This window comes from Panthera leo, chromosome D2 (assembly GCF_018350215.1).
Source record: "Panthera leo isolate Ple1 chromosome D2, P.leo_Ple1_pat1.1, whole genome shotgun sequence".
In the NCBI taxonomy this organism is placed as follows: Eukaryota; Metazoa; Chordata; class Mammalia; order Carnivora; family Felidae; genus Panthera; species Panthera leo.
In genome coordinates, this window is record NC_056689.1 from 59,378,528 (window position 1) to 59,398,641 (window position 20,114).

A 20,114-nucleotide genomic window follows, 5' to 3' on the forward strand; every position below is an offset into this window, starting at 1 on the left:
ATTACTTAGTGTGGTCACCACAATAAATCTGATTGCAGTCTATCACGATATAAAGTTGTTCCAGTATTAGTGACTATATTTCCTATGCTGTACATTACATCCCTTTGCCTTATTTATTATTTAAATTTTTAAGTTTATGTATTTATTTTGAGAGAGAGAAAAAGCACGAAGGGGGGAGGGGCAGAGAGAGGGGGAGAGAGAACCATAAACAGGCCCTGTGCTATTAGTGCAGAGCCCGATGGCGGTCTCAATCTCACAATCCACAGGATCATAACCTGAGCTGAAATCCAGAGTCAGACGCTTAACCAACTGAGCCACCCAGGCATTCCTGTCTTATTTATTTTGTAACTGGAAGATTGTACCTTTTAATCCACTTCCCCTATTTCATCTCTGGCTGTACCATTTTGCATTCCCACAGCAGTGTATGAAAGTTCTGGTTGCTCTGCATCCTTAGTTGCCCTTGGGATTGTCTCTATTTTTTATTGTAGCCATTTGAATATGTATATAGTAATATCTTACTGTGGTTTTAATTTGTATTTTTCTAATGAATGCCTCAGTTCTTGATGACTTTATCTGTTGGGATCAAACACAAGAGATAGTCATCATCAGAAGAATCAGAGGAATGCTCATCAGAATATGCCTTAAATTTAACATTCTATGAAAGATACTCTGTGAATATTTTAAAAAGGAGTTTGTACTAATAAATGTTCGTGGTTCTTAATTAAGAGTGGGGCACTCTGAAACATGTCTATAAAGTCTCAAGTAAGCCTTTGTGACAGTGAGAATGAGAGAAGTTTGTTTCTGGTGACCTTTGGTCTTACATAGCACACTTGGTGGGTTTTAATAAACTGAGGAGATAAGCAAATGAAAAATATATCTGGTCATCCTATAATTTCTTAAAGCAAAATAAATGAGAAACACTTGTGGTCATCATGATCAACATAAACTGATCTATTACTGGTAGCATAGGTCAGTGGTATGATTTTGAATAACTTGCTTATTTAGGGATATAATTTAGATAAAGGAAAGATAAAGGAAAGGAGGATATTCCTGTGAGTAGTAATATTTGACCCTCTCCTGCTTCTTTTCCCTTCCTTATAAATCATCCCAGGCAGCAGTTTGTATTATGAGAAGCGAACCAAATGTTTGCTAATTAAATGTTTAGTGTTTATTTTAGTTGGTTATTAGCTTGAGGTCAAATTTGTTTAATGAGTAAATATGGAAGAGTTATGTTTTTTTTTTTCCACTTTGGACAAATACTTGCTCATCATCGGTATGTTATCCTAGTTCATGAAGCTGGAATGTAATTTCCTTATTTTTAATGACTGTAGATGTTTATAGTTATTGACTCTTCGTTTTGATGTTGTCAGGCATGTGAGTACTTTCTTTGTTACCAAGTCCTCAGGAGATAGCTTCCTGATTATAACTTATTTCCCTGGGAAAATATAGTCCACTTTGAAGCAGTTTCCAGTAATATATTGCTACAGAGATAGACTGTCAAGTAGTGACTCTAGTGTAATTTAGAAAAGGTGACTTAAGTAGAACATTGATTCATCTGTTTTTCAAATTGCAGTTAATTATAATGGCAGCTTATAAGATCTGCTTCACTCTCTCTTGGACTCTTGCCTAAGATTACAAATTTTATGAGATTTGAGGTAAAAACGGACAATTTAAAATTATCCAAATGAATTCATTGAAAAGAATCCTGCTTGTTAAATCATACTTGTAAAGGTTTTTCACACCCTCCAATCATATCCAGGTTTGGCATTTTGAAAATCAGAATGGTCACTTTATTTTTTATCAGAGTTTGAGAATAGAGTTCTTTATTCAGGTAGGTGTCATCTTTGATTATATGGTAGTGTTGTGAATATAGTCCCTTTACCTAACACCTGTAGCTGACACGTAGTGATTGCATCAGTAAACTATATGATCCTTGTTATGTTCATATGTGGTCATGTTAAAAAGTATTTCTTAAGTATTCTTAAATGTGTCTTACCAATATTTTATGGAAAAATATTCAAAATCTTTTGAAAGTGTTCATGTTAAAAAGAATTAGAAATGATGTTTGTTTATTTATTTTTTAATGTTTATTTAGTTTTGAGAGAGAGAGAGAGCTCAAGCAAGGGAGGGGCAGAGAGAGAGGGAGACACAGAGAATCCAAAGCAGTTCTAGGCTCTGAGCTGACAGCTCAGAGCCTGGCGTGGGGCTCGAATTCACAGACCATGAAATCAAGACCTCAGGTACCCAGGTGCCCTGATGTTTATTTCATTTGGACCCGCTTCACTTTCAATGTGTTATTAAAATGTAGGCATAGTATATAAGAATTCATACTATAGGATCAACTGAGACTTTGATTTAAATATATTATAAATTATACATGGAAGGCTGCATAAGATGCTACATATTTTTTTTCCCAAAGAAGCTTCTTTAAATGGTTCTGTTAAGTATAGGAATGTTCTGATGATTATCTTTTTAATTAAAATGAGAAATCTTTGTTTAAAGTGGCATTCTTTTTTTACGGCCTGTTACAGTCTCTGTAACAATCATTTCTTAAGTCTGAACGTTTTATTTCCAGGAATCCATTTATATAAAACTATGTTTAGACTTAATTAAGGAACGATTCTTACAAAGCTTGTAAATAGCCAGGAAAAAAGGGACCGAAAATAAAACTGACATTCACATTTAACAAAATGATTGTTACAAGGTATGTAATAAGCTATAAAAATACAATAAATCCGTTTTTATAAGAGTTCATATTTTTTGATCCTTGTTTTCAAGGGTATTTAAGAAAAATATCAAAGCTCTGCGAAGTGACATCTGTTTTGCTGAATGGACTAGTGATAACTTCTTTTCTCTATAACTGCCAGTATGGGAGTTCTACCTGTCTTAAGTATTTTCTTTGAAATACCATGTAATCTTTTTAGATTAGAATATAAATTTTACATTGTGCTATAGTGAAAACAAGATCTTGTTCCCATCTCACACTACTTTCTAAAAGTCATAAAACATTGGGCAAGTTGCATAACTTTTCTGAGTCTCATTTTCCTCATCTGGAAAGCAGAGATAATAATACTCTTCCTACTCCAAAGAGCTGTTGTGAGGACTAAGTGAAGCTATTGATAGTAAAAATATTTTGGAAATTCTATAGGACTATGAACATCCAAGCTATGATTCTTTTTTTTTTTAATTTTTTTTTTTAACATTTATTCATTTTTGAGACAGAGAGAGAGCATGAACAAGGGAAGGTCAGAGAGCGAGGGAGACACAGAATCTGAAACAGGCTCCAGGCTCTGAGCTGTCAGCGCAGAGCCCGACGCAGGGCTCGAACTCACAGACTGCGAGATCATGACCTGAGCCGAAGTCGGACGTCCACCGACTGAGCCACCCAGGCGCCCCCCAAGCTATGATTCTTTATTTCTCTGACCTTGGGTGGTGGTAGTTGTAGGTAGTAATAATAAAATAACTACAGTCATAATGACAGCAAAGCTTAGTACGTACCATGCTGGATTTTAGGCACTTGATGTACATTAACTCATTTGACCCTCTCACCTTATTAGGTATGTATTGTTATTATATAACCCTGATTTACCAATGTGGTAGTAAAAGCTGTATTAGAATTTCCTGGAGGGGGCGGTGCCTGGGTGGCTCAGTTAGTTAACTGACCAAAGAATAACAGCTCAGACCAAAGAATAACATCTCACAGGTTTCATGTGGACTCATACTGACTGCTCAGAGCCTACTTGGGATTCTTCCTCTCTCTGCCCCTCCCCTGCTCGCACTGTCTCTGTCTCTCTTAAAATAAATAAACTTAAAAAACAAAAAAGAATTTCCTGGAGGGGTTGTATTTTCCATTCAGTAGGCCTGGGATGAGGCCTGAAAATTTGCATTTCTAGTTTCCAAATGATGATGCTAGTTGTGGGATTGTAGTTTGAGTGCCATAGTGACTTCTGTAGGCCTTTCAAGCCAGGATTTTGCTTGTGAAAATTTGGACTCCCTTCCACTTGTTTGCTTTCTCTAGAATAGTGGATATAGAATAGTGGAATAAGTTGAAGTTTGCATTAGTTAATTTTGATAAATGCTGAAAAAATTGTGGAAATTGGCTTCTATTGGCTATTATTGGCTAATACTATTACTGAATAGGATCTCATTAACCTGGCTAATCCAGAATTGGCTGTGTTATGAAGAAAATGGCTATAGGCTATTTAAAAACTTACTGTGGCATTTGTATTTGTTGAATTTTCTTTATTTCACTTAATGAAATACTGATCCCTTAGTTTTGACTGAATTAGATGTCTGTAGTGATCTGTTTGGGCTTTCAGTTCTTAAATGATTTCTGCATACATTCCAGCAATTTGGTTCTGTTAAGTCTGTGTAATTAGTAAAGCAAGTAGAATATTTGTTATGTCATAGAGATATTTTTGCTTTTACACAATTTGGTCAGTTGGCCCAACTCCCTTGCTTCCCGCGTTAGAAATACTATAAACATCAGAGAGAAAAGGATGACCTTAATATTTGCTTCCCAGACTAAATCACAGCTTTGAAGCAGTTATTTCCTTCCGAATAAAAAGTTTAATTTCACGCCCTGATTAGTGCTAGTACGTGCAGGTGGATATTTATTTTATGCAGCTAAACTGATCTGCTTTTGCAAATTACTTGCCAGTCAGCAGAGCCATAATTTCTTATGAGTAGTTGGTGGTAAATTATAGTTCTCATTAGTAAGTTTTGTGTGTGTTTTTTTAACTATGTATTTATGAAGTAGGAGTGGGAATCAGTCACCATATTTTGGCCAGAGTAGGATTTGACTAATAGCTTTTTTCAAAGGCTTAGGGATTGGTGAATTTGGACTAGCAATCCCAATTAATTATGTAAAGCAGTTAGGACAGAGTGAGATCTTGTTTTCAATTAATGTGAAAATCTACTGAGGACCTAGAAGGAGTGATGCCTGGTGGAAAAGACCAAAGAATAGATTATCTTTCTTACTGAGGAATGGAATATATTGTAGTTAAAACTTGAATATTTAGAGAGGCTTAAAAGGAGATGAACTGAAGGTTTTGAAATTGGAGGAAGTTATTGAAATGAATTTTTAATTGTTTAATTGAAGCCATGAAGTTTTTTTTTTTTTAATTTTTTTAAATGTTTATTTATTTCTGAGAAACAGAGAGACAGAGCAGAGCAGGGGAGGGACAGAGAGAGAGGCAGACACAGAATCCTAAGCAGGCTCCAGGTTCTGAGCTAGCAGCACAGAGCCAGATGCAGGGCTCAGACTCAACGAGCTATGAGATCATGACCTGAGCTGAAGTTGGACACACAACCCACTGAGCCACCAAGGCACCCCTAACTTTTTTTAATGTTTATTTATATTTGAGAGAGAGACAGACAGAGTGTGAATGGGGGAGGGGCAGAGAGAGATGGGGACAGAATCTGAAGCAGGCTCCAGGCTCTAAGCTGTCAGTACAGAACCTGACATGGGGCTTGAACCCTATGAACCGTGAGATCATGACTGAGCTGAAGTCGGACACTTAACCAACTGAGCCACCCACGCACCCCAATGTTTGTTTGTAATATTTTTTGAGAGAGAGACACACAGACGGACAGAATGTAAGCGGGGGAGGGGCAGAGAGAGAGGGAGACACAGAATCCGAAGCAGGCTCCAGGCTCTGACTTGAGGCTTGAACTCACAAACCATGAGATTATGATCTGAGCCAAAGTCAAACACTTAACCAACTAACTGAGCCACCCAGGCACCCCGAAGCCATGAAGCTTTAAATTTTAAATTTTTATTTATTTTATTTGTTTGTTTTTTTGAGTAGCCTCCATGCCCAACATGAGACTTGAATCAAGAGTCCCATGCTCTATCCACTGAGCCAGCCAGGCACCCCCCATTTTTATTTTTACAAATTTTATTTGGTTTGGGGCACCTGGGTGGCTTAGTTGGTTAAGTGTCTGACTTCGGCTCAGGGCATGATGTCACAGTTAGTGGGTTCGAGCCCCACATCAGGCTCTGTGATGACAGCTCAGAGCCTGGAGCCTGTCAGATTATATGTCTCCTTCTCTCTCTGCCCCTCTCCTGCTCACGCTCTGTCTCTGTCTCTCTCTCTCTCTGTGTGTGTGTCTCTCTCTCAAAAATAAATAAACATTAAAAAAAATTTTTTTAAATTTTTATTTGGTTTTAACTTTTATTTATTTTAAAGTGAGACTGACTTTTATTATACTTGGAATAAGAGAAAGAGCAATGAATCAGGAGGCAAAGTTCTATTTCCTTAAGTCAGTCAGTGATTTGCCTTAACTAAAATGTCACCAAATATGTATGAGGTCATAGGCTTTAAGAATCTGGAGTATCATCTAATTAAAGGCTTCATAACCTTTTTTGTTCATGGACCTAACTAAAAATCTTTTGTATTGTCATGAGCTACTCTCCCCAGATAGGTTCTGTACACAGTTTTAAAAGGCTCAGGGATCGATGACTCCTATTCCTGGATCCTAGAGTAAGACCCCTGATCGAGCCTTATTTTAATGTTGTTTCATAAAGTATTTTAGTGGAGAACCTTTTATTGTAAATTATGTCACTATAACTATTTATAACTATTCACTATAATTATTTCACTAATTATTTCACTATAACTAGTTTTGACTGTTTTAACAAGGTTATGACTATCCGATCTGAGCTTTATCATAAAATGTCATTTTGAGAAGCTAATGAAATGTTGAATATGTTATTTGGTAGTGTTAGGAAAAATGGTACAGAAATGACTTGGGTGGTGGTTATCACAAATCCTACGGGAACGTCCTGTTCTTAATTTTCTCATTCCCTCAGCCACCCAGGCAAGCAGCCATAATTTATTCCTGTCTATGATGGTGGAATTTTACTTGTCAGGGATATATGGGTAGACACACTTAAAGCCTTTGATTGCAAGCCTACTGATATTTCCATGATCTTTCTACTTTTATCAGTTTTATTAAAGAAATAGTACGACCAAGTAAATGCCCAGCAAGGTCAGTTTACCCCAGTGAGTGCACTTTACATTTAAGAGCATTTAGAATACACTTTTCTATCAAGGTCAACCTTAAACACTGTCAACATATTCAGTTATTTATACTTGCAGTACTGGGAGTGCTGGGAAACATCATTTTCTCTTTTTCTTCATTCTCTTAAGGTATCAACATTGGGAATGCTGTCCACAGCTCGTTCAAGAAGCTGTGATTCCCTGATCATTTTAGATCACTTTGGGCAAAGACCTTGTTTGGATCATAAAGTATGACTCCTTTCTTTTAAAAATGAAGAAACTGGGACCCAAAGAGGTCATTTGACTTGTCCAAAGTTAACAGTTGAATACAGCCTGGATTAGAGCCCTCATTTCCCTAATCCAAACCTAGTTGGTGCCCTTTTGACTTGTTTTGTTTGTGTTTCTTCCACTGGATGTAATTGTGATTGATAGGTGAATTGAAGGGTGTGTGTGTGTGTGTGTGTGTGTGTGTGAGTGCGAGTGTTTCTTTGACTTGTTTAAGAAAACCTTTTCTACTCTCATGAGCATAATCTCATGTTTTCTACTAGAAGCTTTATAGTTTTGCCATTTATATTTAGAACTTCAGTCTCTCTAGAATTGATTTTGTATGTGATGTGAGGAAGGGATTCCGTTTCATTTTTCCCTCATATGGATTTCCAATGCCTCCCAGCATCATCTAGTGGAAGAATATGTATTCTGCACTGATCTGCAGTGCTCCCTCCATCATAATTCATGTCCTTACATGCCTTGTCCTCATGTCCTTCATGCATTGATTTGTTTTTGGACTCATTATTCTGTTATATTGTTCTATTTTTCTATTCATCCCTGTGTCAGTATCATGTAGCCTTATTCATGTAGCTTTATAATAAGCCTTGATATATGGTAGTTAGTTAAGTTCTCATACCTTGTTGTGTTTCTTCAAGAGAGTCTTGTCTAATCATGGCTTTTTATACCTTCATAAGAATATTTTACAGGTAACTTGTCAAGGTTCAGTAACAACAGCAACTCAAAGGCAAACAGTAATAAACCTGTTGGGATTCAAGTTAATTATTAATAGAAGCCAAAATATGGAGTTATTTTAAAAATATGTATTTTTGGATATGTAAAACATGCAACACAGTACAGAATTTAAAAAGTAGAAAAGGATATATAGCATTGGGGCACTTGGGTGGCTCAGTTGATTTGAGTTTGTGACTCTTGATTTTGGCTCAGGTCATGATCCCAGGGTCATGGTATGGAGCCCCATAGCAGGTTCCATGCCGAGCATGGAGCCTGCTTAAGATTCTTTCCCTCCCTCTGCACCTCTAACCCATTCGTACATGCTCACTCACCCTTTCTCTCTCTCAAAGAAAAAAGAAAAGGATATATAACAAAAAAATCTTTCTTACCCATCTGCTTATCATTCAGTTTCCTGCTCCAGAAGCAACTATTTGTCTCCTTTCTTATTATTTTGCTAGATTCTATAAGTAGTTTTTTTAGGACCCACCTAGAATACACCTACAATGGGTTAAATACTAAATTTTGAGAACCTTTGGCTAAAGAAGATGGCTTTTTTTTAATGTTAATAGCAATGGGGTTTAATGAAAGAACACTTCGTTGAGCTAGATCATTTAATAAGCATTTGGTCCTTAGATAAATTTTCTATACGCTGGAGTTTTTTAGCCCTTACTCCTGGGTCCTCTTCTTCCTGTCTACAGTTTCTTCCTAGGTGATTTCATTTATTTCTGTGGCTTTCCACAGTTTCAAGTTACCTGTGGTCATTTCCTCCTTCTGACATATTGTCATAAAGTCAGTGGTAGCTCAGCACTACCTCAAAATGCCTCTGTTATTCACTCACTTTATCTCATCACATAGTGATTTTGTATCTTACATCATCACAAGAAGGTGAGTCCAGAGCAAGAAGATTTTGAGAGAGAACATTCACATGACTTTTATGACTTTTATTATAGTATATTATTATAACTTCTATTTTTATTATTATTGTTGTTAACCTCTCACTGTACCTAATTTATAAATTCAACTTTATCACAGGTATGCATGCATAAGAGAAAGTGTATATAGGGTTTCAGGCATCCACTGAAGGTCTTGGATTGTTTTCCCCCTGGCTAAGGGGGAACCATCTGTGTGCTGATGACTCCTAATGTGCCATTGATCTCCAGCTCATCTTTCTTCTCTGACACCTAGAATTACATATTTAACTTCCTATCCACTTGAATGTTGCATAGTGATTTCAAACTTAATACAGTATATCAGAAATCTTGTGGTTTTTTTTTTTTGTTTGTTTGTTTTTTGTTTTTGCTAGCCCATTTACTCACGATTTACCCAGTTACTGAAACCCCAAACCTGGGATCATCCTGGACGCCTCACTTTTCCTTACTCTAAATATCCAATTCCTCATCAGATTTTATCTGTTTTACTTCCAAAATATCTCAAAATCTTTCGCTTCTTTCTGCTTCTGCTACCATCAACTTACTATAGGTTATTATTGCTTTTAATTTGTAATAGTTTTCTAACTATTATACTCATTAAATCTAATTTCCATACAGAAGTCATAGGGATCTTTCAAAAATCTAAATATAAAACTTTTCATTTTCTTTCCTTTGCACTTAGGCCATGCATGATTAGACTTTAACTTTTGTTCTGCCAGGCAGATTGGGTCCTTTCCTACCTACCTCTTTCCCTATCTAAAGTCAATATTCCCACTCTTCACTTACATTATAGTTACACTGGCCTTTTGCCAAACTCTTGCAAGACAACTGTAAGGCCTTTTCATTTGCTGTTTTCTTTGACCTTGGTTTTTTGCTTAAATCCTTACTGGATCTTTTGTATCTCAGTTCAGATGTCACTTTCTTAGAGACTACCCTATCTAAAGCCAGTGCTCCTTCATTGTTATTTCTACTAGAAAATAAACTCCATGAGGTAAAGTTTTATCTGTTTTGTCCTCCAGTATATCTCAGTGGATGGCACATGATAGGCAGCAAATAAATATTTATGAAATCACTTACCTTCCATATTTCTCATCTTGTAAAATGAGGGTAATGATAAATGGCCTATCCCACCTCATGAAGTCATTCTAGGGAGTAAGTAATCTTAACAATATTGTAGTATCAGTTTTGATGTTCCATATGATAACTTTTGATAAGTGAGTTTTTTTCCTTGCTTTTTTTAAAAGAACAAATTTGAGAAAGTAAAAATTTAAAAATCTTGTCACCCTACACAACCACTTTTTAAACTTTACTTATTTTTTAAAACACTTTTAATGATTAATATACTGTCTAGCACTCTTCTGTTTTTTCTGTCCCACGCAGCTTCCAAACATTTTTCAAGTGATCATATCAGGTAGAACACATTAATTTCATGCTTTTGAAGTTATGTGGGTAATTCAAATGTGTATTTTGATGCTTGTGTGAAAAGAGGTAAATATAAATGGTTCTACATCATATTTGGAAATTTTACTCTTGATTATTTAAGTTTTTATAAGAATTTTGCCTAAAGAACTTTTACTGAAACTAGTCTGTATATAAGCAGGATTTCTTGATATGGCATACAGTCTGATTTATATTTTAAAACAACTTGTAGAGTTACTATTTATCCTAGATGGTAACTATAGCTCCTGCCATGATTAAAATATTACAACACTAAAAAAAATATACATGACAACACTTGAGGAGTTAGGTTAGGTTTGGAAAATCGTGTAATTTGAATTCCTTGGAACGTATTTTTGATACTACCCTTGATCTTAGCCAAAAGGCCGAGAAGCGATGGAACGTATTTTTGGATTAGAAGTATTCAACTAGGAGAACTACTTTTTTTGAAATTTATTATTTTGGAATGTATAAAGAAACTACCCTTTGAAACTAGAGACTGTCTAATCATTTGGAACATCTAGTGTTTGGAACTAGAGGCCTAATTTACTAGCAAATGGAGTTTGTAATAACTAAAAAAATAGTACTGTCCATGTTAATTGTCTCTGCGTCAATTGTTACAAGAAATGCCAAATGGAAAATTAGTTTTGTTTCTTAGCATGATTTTAGCTTTCTTAGTTGAGGCATCACAAAGTCCCCCTTCTTGTTCACCAGGTGTAAGTTGGAGGTGTAAAGTTCAGAGACTGTTTATAAAAAAGGTAAGGTTGGCATGTGCCTTAATTTGCTAAATTCTTTTAAAAACAAATCCAAGTGATCTTAATTGTTCCTGCCACCAGAAGAAATGATAATTATGTGAGAAATTATAATTATGTGATGAGATGAGGTGTTAGCTAACACTACAATGGCAATCATATTGTAATATAAAAATGTCTCAAATCAATATTTTATAGACCTTAAACTTACACAATGTTATATTTCAATTATATCTCGATTAAAAATAAGTAAATCCAAGTAACTTTCTCTCTAGAACAGTGGTCTCCTAGCCAAAAAGTAATTTTGAGTACCCATCCTAAATATTTTTATTTGTTGACTTACAAGTTGTAAATTGTATGCATGCACTACTATCATTAGCTACAATATCAAGGCATAGTATATGTACTTACAGCAGGACATACACATTGTATATACTTTATGAATATAAATTATGAATAGTGGGGGCGCCTGGGTGGCTCAGTTAAGCGTCTGACTTTGGCTCATGTTATGATCTTGCAGTTTATGAGTTCGAGCCCTATATCGGGCTTGCTGCTGTCAGCATGGAACCCACTTCGGATCCTCTGTCCCCTTTTCTCTCTGCCCCTCCCCTGCTTGTGCTCTTTCTCTCTCAAAATAAATCAATGTTAAAAAAAATTATGAATAGTGTATATACATGTATATAAATAGTACACATAAATTCATATTTCAGATGGTTGCTTTATATTGTCTTTGGCTCACTTTTTTTTGCAGATGACTAATACAGTGTTTTTATCTTATAAAGTAACTAATGAAGGACTTCTGCAAGGAATTAGAGAAGCATCACTTGACAGTTTATTTAAAACTAGATTATGTTCTTAAATCCTGGGCATACTATGATTTTTGCAATATGCTAAAAGAGAATGAATAGGAATTGAGGGGTGCTGCTGTCACCTCATTTGTGTTGTGGAATTCTCAGTCTTCCTTTGGGTCACTTGGTTCACAAGTGACATTTGACCATCTAACACATCAGATCAAGTGAGGGAACCAGTGTCAATCTATATTATAAAAATCAGAAAACATTCATTTCTTTTCTACACTAAATTAATTTAAATAAAAGTCTGCCTTTCTCCCTTGCATCCCAAATGATCATCTAGCCTATCCCCTGGCATGTGTACACCTCAGTTTGGAAAACAAGTGGCCTAACACAACTGGCCTACTTGTGACAGAATTGAGTTCTTTGCCTTTCTTTTCTCACATTCTCTTCAAATTTCATACCATTGAAAGGCACTAGATTGGGAAAACTAATCCTTAGAATAAGTATAGCCCATGTAATACAAACTCCTTATACTGTATAGAATGTCCTTCTAAAATTAGCTGTATGCCTAGGAATTTGTACCTACATCTTTATTCCAAGGCTTTTAGTAAGTTAAGACTTTATGGAATGTGGACATTGTTTAGCTGGACCACAGGAGATATTTTCATCTCAATTCTATTTGGAAGAACTTTATAAATCACTGCATTGTATCTTGGAGCGTGGGAGTACATATAGATCGCTTAAATATATATGAGATTCTTACCCTTTCCGCACTTTTTGCAGCAGACAACTGGCTTGGCTTGTGAATTTCACTTTGCTTCTAATAGGGACAATAGTTTGTTCTTTTGTTAAGAGTTTTTGTCTTTTTGTAGACTCAATTATCTAGTATCAAAGGTAAAGCTAAAAGCAGGTTCTACCCCTACTCTTCTCTCCACAAAACACATAAGAAATAATGAATTTAGTTATGAGTAAAACAAAAGCAAACCACCTCTTAAGGAGCAGAGAGGAGACATAAGGAAGGCCCTTGCCCAGAGAGAGTAAGGGTTAAAATTCTTACCACTCTTGACAGGGTATAACACATTCCTGAGAAGAGTGGTAGGGGCTTGTCCCAGTAGCCTGTAAGTCCCTGTGGAGTACATGGCTAGACATGTCAGATCAGGGCAGGAATAGCAATTCTACCAGTGAGTTCCAGCAGGTGTAACAGCAATAGCACGGATCTGAATGCATGTCAGCTCACAGCAGACTGCCCTGGAGATGAGGCCAGAGGCTTTCTTTTAAGGGGTATTTTGGATGAGTCATTGCTTTTACCAAGAATGCCAGGCCGCACAGGCACAAATAATTCACTGATCCTGTCAAAGTGTATCACAAAAATCCAGTCTTGAGACACATGATTCCAACAGCATTAGCACCTAAATTCACATTATTGCAGTATAATAAAATTACATCATGTTGCTTACAGCCTAGGACCTACTGGCTTCAGCTAATTTAGAAGTCATTGCAAGGTAGCACTTCCTTGGGGGAGTGTAGGCTTTACAAAGGAGGATTTTCTTGAGGTTCCTTACCAATACAACAAACTAAGGAAAGAAGAAAGCAGGGGTGGAGAGAGGTGGGGTTTCATATATGATTTTAGCCTAGCTTGCTGGTTTCATTTTCATGTGAGGGTCTAGCCATTTCTCCTAGGATTGGAATTTATTTTGTGCTAGTCTCTCTCCTTTTTTTCAGCACCTTCTGTGCTGTTGCTACCCCTCTCTCAACCCCCCTGTAAGCAGCGTAAACACCCTATTGCTCCAGTGGCCTTATTTTCATTATCAGTGTTCCTCAGTTTCCTATGTGGAAAGGATTCTAAAGGAAAGATCTTGGTTCAGTTATTACTTTTGCTCTTAACGTTTTCAGACCCTCTCCACTACAGCCCTTTGAAAAAAAAAAAAAGGCTAAAAATTGTTGCATTGTTACTTTAGGTAAGTTAGTAGATTTTTTTCTTTAAAAAATGAACTTAAGGAAATGATTGTGCTATGAAAGACTAAGTTTTCTTTTGATCCTCAGGTTTGGTTAAATAAATCTAATTTTTTCAGATCATTGTAAACAATAAAATTTATTAAATTATCTCAGCTGTGATTAACATTAAAATGTGTCTTGTTATATTAATATGTGAAAATTAGTTCTATCCTGTAAAAATACTACAATATTATAAATGATCTTTTATATGCCTATAGGGAACTAAAGGGAATTTAGTAACATTTGCATATTTTCTCCTTTACATAGTAATAATTCCATGTTTTGTTTATAAGCAATAAATATGTATATATATTCATGGATATTTATGCAGTGGGAGAAGTTTTTAATGTATCTTTGTCAGCTGATTAAAGGGCTAAAAGATCTGAACTTAGTAAGATAAGATAAGCTATTAAATTAAGGTAATCTTTTGCATATACAAAGTCCTGTTATAGCAAATACTGATACAACAAAGGGTTATAGCAATTGAGAGTTTTTAAAAAACGCACTTTCACGTCCCATCTTGATGGTCCTAGTTATGGATATGGTGGTTCAGTAGCCAAAAATATTTTTAAAATTTTATATTATTCGTTTAGAATAATAAATGCTTGTCTTCAATCTATTGTATGAATGTTTTTATACTCAATATATAGTATAAAAGAATTTGAACTGTATAAACTTCTGCAGGATTCTACCACCATGGAAAATCTTGGATAAAGATAAAGATTTTCAAAAGTAGTTTACGTAGTATAAAGTCTGCTACTCCGAACTTGTATTTGTAATGAGTTATGTTGGATTACCATCGCAAAGTATGTGGTGCAGAACTGTCTTCATTCTTGATTGTTCTACTTGGGACAGGTATTAATGGACACTTTGTCCTACAGCTCATAATCATGATGGCATTGCTGTCTTTTGCTTGTGGAAGTCTATACAAAAATCAGTTCAGATTTCAGCAGATATCAGGGTTTTTAATGTTGTTTGGTTTCGTATGACGAAAGACCCATCAAAATGAGATTTTAAAAGATCTTAAAATTTTAAAAGATTTTAAAATTCTTATACATTGTATTATTTACTTTTTTCATGGGGAAATCCAGTGTCTTTAAGAGCACAATCCTAAAATAAAGTTGTCACATAATGGAGAAAGGCAGAATAATTGTGTTGTTATGGCAACTCAAATGGAGAAAATGAAAACAGCACACATAAGCTGCATCCTGTTGTCATAGCAACCATAGTTGTGAAAATGATTAAAGCTGGTCTAGAAAGGATGTATTGCAGCATTAGTCCATTGGAAGTAACTATGTAAGAAAAGACAGAATTGGTTTTAGACAAAAGTTAAATCCCGCTGGTGCCACAAGTTGCTAGTACCGCTGCATGTAGACAGATATCTGTCCTTTCTAATTATATTTCAACTCTGTTTTATTGCCTCCGATCATAATGATGGTATGAGGGAAATATAAATGTAATAACTATATGAAAAGCGTTAAAAAATTTTTTTTGGAGCAAAATTAGAAAGAAATCAAAGTTACAAAATTTGTTACTGAAAATGGCTTTAAAAGAACAGTAGAATGTTTTCCTTTTCTCCTATTTCCCTTTCCCCTCATTACTCACCCAATACTTTATTTTCTTTCTTTTCTATAACCCCTTCCTGTATCATTTCAGTCTTGTGTTGAACTGTAACATAAACACCTAATGTCATGGCAGTTTGTAAAGCATCAAGTGCAGCATTATGATTGCAGATGAACAGATGGGTTTGATGATAAATGATAAGCATCCTGTAGGTGTGGAGAAATTTATTTTAGCTTTATCTTTCACACTTCCTCCGTAATCAAAGCTTCTTAATTGTTATTTTAAATGCCATTATTTCTTTCCTAACTTCTAGTTGCCCACCATAGCAAAATATTTTATCCAGGTGGAGTGGAGACATGTTAGGAATAAACCTGATGAAAGCCGCACTCTTTGTTCAGCATCTGGCTGCTTGCAAGGGTTTTTGTGGTAATGGAATCGGCATCTCTGTATTAGAGTATTGATCTGCTGCTTGGTGTAGGTACTGTGTCAAAGAAGTATCTCAGTAACAATGTATTGAAATGGTTTAAGAGCAGTTTATGTTACAAATGAGCTGGAGGAAGATGGAGTTCTGCTAGACTGGACACCTACGCACTATAAGTATCTATAAAACTGAGGGGCTTGTCTAAAACTGTGTTGTCAGAATTCCTGTATATTTGTCTACATTTGAACACTACCCGAGCCTGAGTACACTAATGCCATTACCCTCTGGCCCTTTAGTTGAGACTTTTATATTTAATATTCTTGTGGTATGAACATAAGTCAGTTATGAGAGATAATATTGACTTGACCAGAAGAACAGTGTTTAATGTAATCTATTGAATATTTTCAGCCACAATCCAAATATTTAATGTTAATTTGCTTAAATATTAGTTTTCATAAATAAGCTCTTTAAGCATTGCGCAGGTTTGCCTGACTGACCAAAATCCGTCCCTTCATATAGGTAGGGAAGAAACCTCTTTTTATTTTTATTTAGTTTTTAAATGTTTAATATTTTTTAGAGAGAGTGCAAGCGGGAGGGGGGCAGAGAGAGAGAGGGACAGAGGGTCCAAAGCAGGCTCCATGCTGACAGCAGCCAGCCTGATGTGGGGCTCGAACTCCCGAACCATGAGATCATGACCTGAGCCGAAGTCCAATGCTCAACTGATTGAGCCACCCAGGCGCCCCAAGAAACCTTGTTTTAAAAAGTAGAAAAAGATAGCAACTTTTTTAGAGGAAAGAAGAGAGAGCTAACGAGGGTTTTTTGTTTGTTTTGAAAGATTTGTAAAATACTCATCTTTTTCTGTTGTTCTTTATGCTAATAGGTCATGTATGACTTATGTGACTAGATCAGACAACTTAAGCTATTAAATGGTTCACATACACAGCAGACACTTCAAAGACTCTGTCAACAAGTTAGCTAAACTTCTGTAAAGGAGTTGGAAAATGAAAAGTTGACCATAAGTGCCCATATCCCTTATGCCTAGATACTGTAGCACCACTGGGAGGTAACTGAATTTGAGTCTCCCTTTCTCCTAACTTATCTTGGAACAGACATTTTTAAAGGTAACTTTGTAAATATATAAAAATATTTCCCATTAAAATCTGATGCACTGATTTTTAGATTGGTGTCTAAAAGTGGGCAATATATGGGGCACCTGGGTGGCTCAGTCAGTTAAGCATCTGACTTCGGCTCAGGTCATAATCTCACGGTTCATGAGTTTGAGCCCCATGTCGGGCTCTGTGCTGACAGCTCAGAGCCTGGAGCCTGTCTTGGATTCTGTGTCTCCTTCTCTCTCTGCTCCTCCCCCACTTGTGCTCTGTCTCTCAAAAATAAATAAATGTAAAAAAAAAAATTTTTTTTAAGTGGGCAGTATCATCAGATTGTGCATTTGAGATTTACTAGTTTGCATCTTGGCTTGTGATAAATTGGATTGTAAGATCAAGTACTTTATTTTCCTGGAAGAAAAAAAATATTAGATATATTCATCACTCCCATTTCACAATTTCTTGTCACATTTCACTTGCTTCAGAAATATTCATTTCGGATCCTTGTGAATATGTAACTCTTAATACTGATGTCCTGAGAGAAAGCAGAATTTCTGATCTAACCTAAATAATAACCACACCATCACAGAAAATGTCCTCACAACATATCAAGTAATCAGATAGCCAATAAACCTATTCTCCTGCTAAATTCCATAAACTGGATGGGGAGGGTAGATGATGTTCATTTTTGTTACTTACCTGAGAACATGACACTTGATCTTTGAAATGGTTATTTATTTTCATATATTGTAGCTGCCAATCAGCCAGCCATTTGCAAATAGTGAAGTAAACACACCGCTGAAAACAAGTTTCTTCTCTGCTGGTCTGTGGTGCCTAGGAAGTCAGATGTAATACAGTTCCATTTATTTATGTAGGCATTTACTCTCTTTCTAATGAGGAAGTAATTTTCTTTTCTCTTCTCCTACACAGAAGTTAAATTAAGGAGTACCCAAGAGGGCTGGGATACTTGGTTTGCAGTCTTTGAAATACTGTTTGATATCCGGGGACCCTTTTCACGAGCAGAGTTTCCTTCTCAGTTAAGAAGAAAGCTCCGGATAGTTCTCCTTTTTTTTTTTTTTTTTTTTTTTTTTTAACGTTTTTTTTGAGAGACAGAGAGAGACAGAGTGTGAGTGGCAGAGGGGCAGAGAGAGAGAGAGAGGGAGACACAGAATCCCAAGGAGGCTTCAGGCTCCATGCTCACAGCTCAGAGCTGTCAGCACAGAGCCTGACGTGGGGCTCGAACTCACGAACCGGGAGATCATGACCTGAGCCAAAGTTGGATGCTCATCCGACTGAGCTACCTAGGCACCCCCGATAGTTCTCCTTTTGAACTCATTGTTAGAGCAAATGCATTTATAGAGAGGGGGATTATATAGAAGTGTGAGGGTTTGTCTCCTCTACCCTGTCCTGACCTCTCAACCAAAGGATTTTACTCTGTGGCTTCTTTTGCTCTTTTTGCCAGTAAAGTGAGGGACAAGAGCTCTGATTGCTCATATGATAGCCAGCCTCCTATGTGGATTATTAACATGACACCAACCTCTGTTGAGTAATAGTAACTCCTATGAACAACCATGTAAATCCATACTGAAAAGGAAGTGTTATAAATGTTCTTCAAGATGGAAGACTGCTTCAACTTCTCTTTACTTCTCTAGTTACAACCAAACTTTTTTGTGTCTCCCCCGCCTTTCTTTTCCCTTACCCTACCTTTCCTCTCGTTCTTTCCTCCTCTTTCTCAGAGCACATAAAGCCTAATCTAATCCTTCCAGTGAGCACTGCAGTCATTTGAAATTTGTATATAGGCCAACCCCACATCATCAAAAATTGTTGTTTAACCCCAAGATTCCTAGGCCTCAGCTGGTGGCCTACTTATTAAAAATAATATTTAATACAATAAATTCTAGGGCAAGAAAATAATTTGGACAGTTTCTTAAGAGTTTATTATAGTGGGATTTGACTTGAATTTTTAATTCAATGGAAATCTAGTATAACCAAATAATTTCTTTGTGGCATGATTTAAAAGGTCTTTAAGTACAGGTATAGGAGATTGAGTTTGTAAAAACTAATCTGAGCTAATTGCAGTTTTACTCATATTGAGTAAATGAGCACTTCAAAAATATAGGAATTCTCTTTACTTAGCATAAGATGATTTTTAATAATGTAGCAAAGAAAATGTAAGTGAACATCCTTACTTTTTGTTCTGTTATGAGGAGAATAAAGATACCACCTGGCTGTATGCATAAATTTGTTTACTAAGTTGGTTGATTTCCTGTGGTTGGGTATTAAAAATGACTTTTTCGGTACAGAAAACATGTGGCATCTAGGTATTATGATACCCTGCTGCCTACTGATGTTGAATATTTTATGTGATTTTTTTAAAAAAACAAAATTGTTCTTATTTTCAAATTCAACAATCTCACATAAAATCAGCTATAGACCAAATATTTAGAATTTGTTATATTGATACAAATGAAAGAAAAACGAAACACAAATATTTGGTAATTAAGGAAACCAGAATGTCAGTGTTGGAAAAATTAGGTTATAGGCTTGCACTCTGGAGTTCTTCTCTCAAGCCAGTGACTTTTAAGATCTTTTGTTTTATTTACTGAAACAGATTAGTGACAATGTTTTTATAGAAAGTTATGAAAAGAAGTCTATGTATTAATTTGCTTTGGGTCATTCTAGTCTCTCTGGTAAATTCATAATTAGAAAGGCCTTTTAAAGACTATGTTCTAGTCTCACAGGTACACAGCTACTCCATATCTGGTAAATCTAAATTCATATGTGAGGAGGTTATGTTTTTTTAAAGCATATTATTTACACAATTCACTGGAATGGCTCCTTTGGAAGTAGGGTGACTCTCTTATGTAATTATGTACTTAGTAACCCTGCACTACACAGCAGTAGAAATTCGAGTAAGAATAATTTATTGCTTATGCATAGTTATTAGAATTTTAAAGCATTTGTTTGTTCAAAATTCTAGTTTATCAGTGTTATATTTGACTAATTGCATACTTAATAGATAATAATGAATAAAATTTATTTTAGAAAGCAGCCAAAATTCTAGTTATCAGAGTGTTATATTTGATTAATTGCATATTAATAAATAATAATGAATAC

At 35.7% G+C, this 20,114-nt stretch overlaps 1 protein-coding gene and 1 pseudogene across 7 annotated transcripts in view; one reads left to right on the plus strand and one right to left on the minus strand.

Annotated features, from left to right (window-relative positions):
- Window positions 1-20,114, plus strand: part of BTRC (beta-transducin repeat containing E3 ubiquitin protein ligase) — a 182,198-nt gene that overhangs the window by 21,374 nt on the left and 140,710 nt on the right. The window lies entirely within an intron of this gene.
- On the minus strand, window positions 10,611-10,767 carry LOC122202944 (annotated as a pseudogene).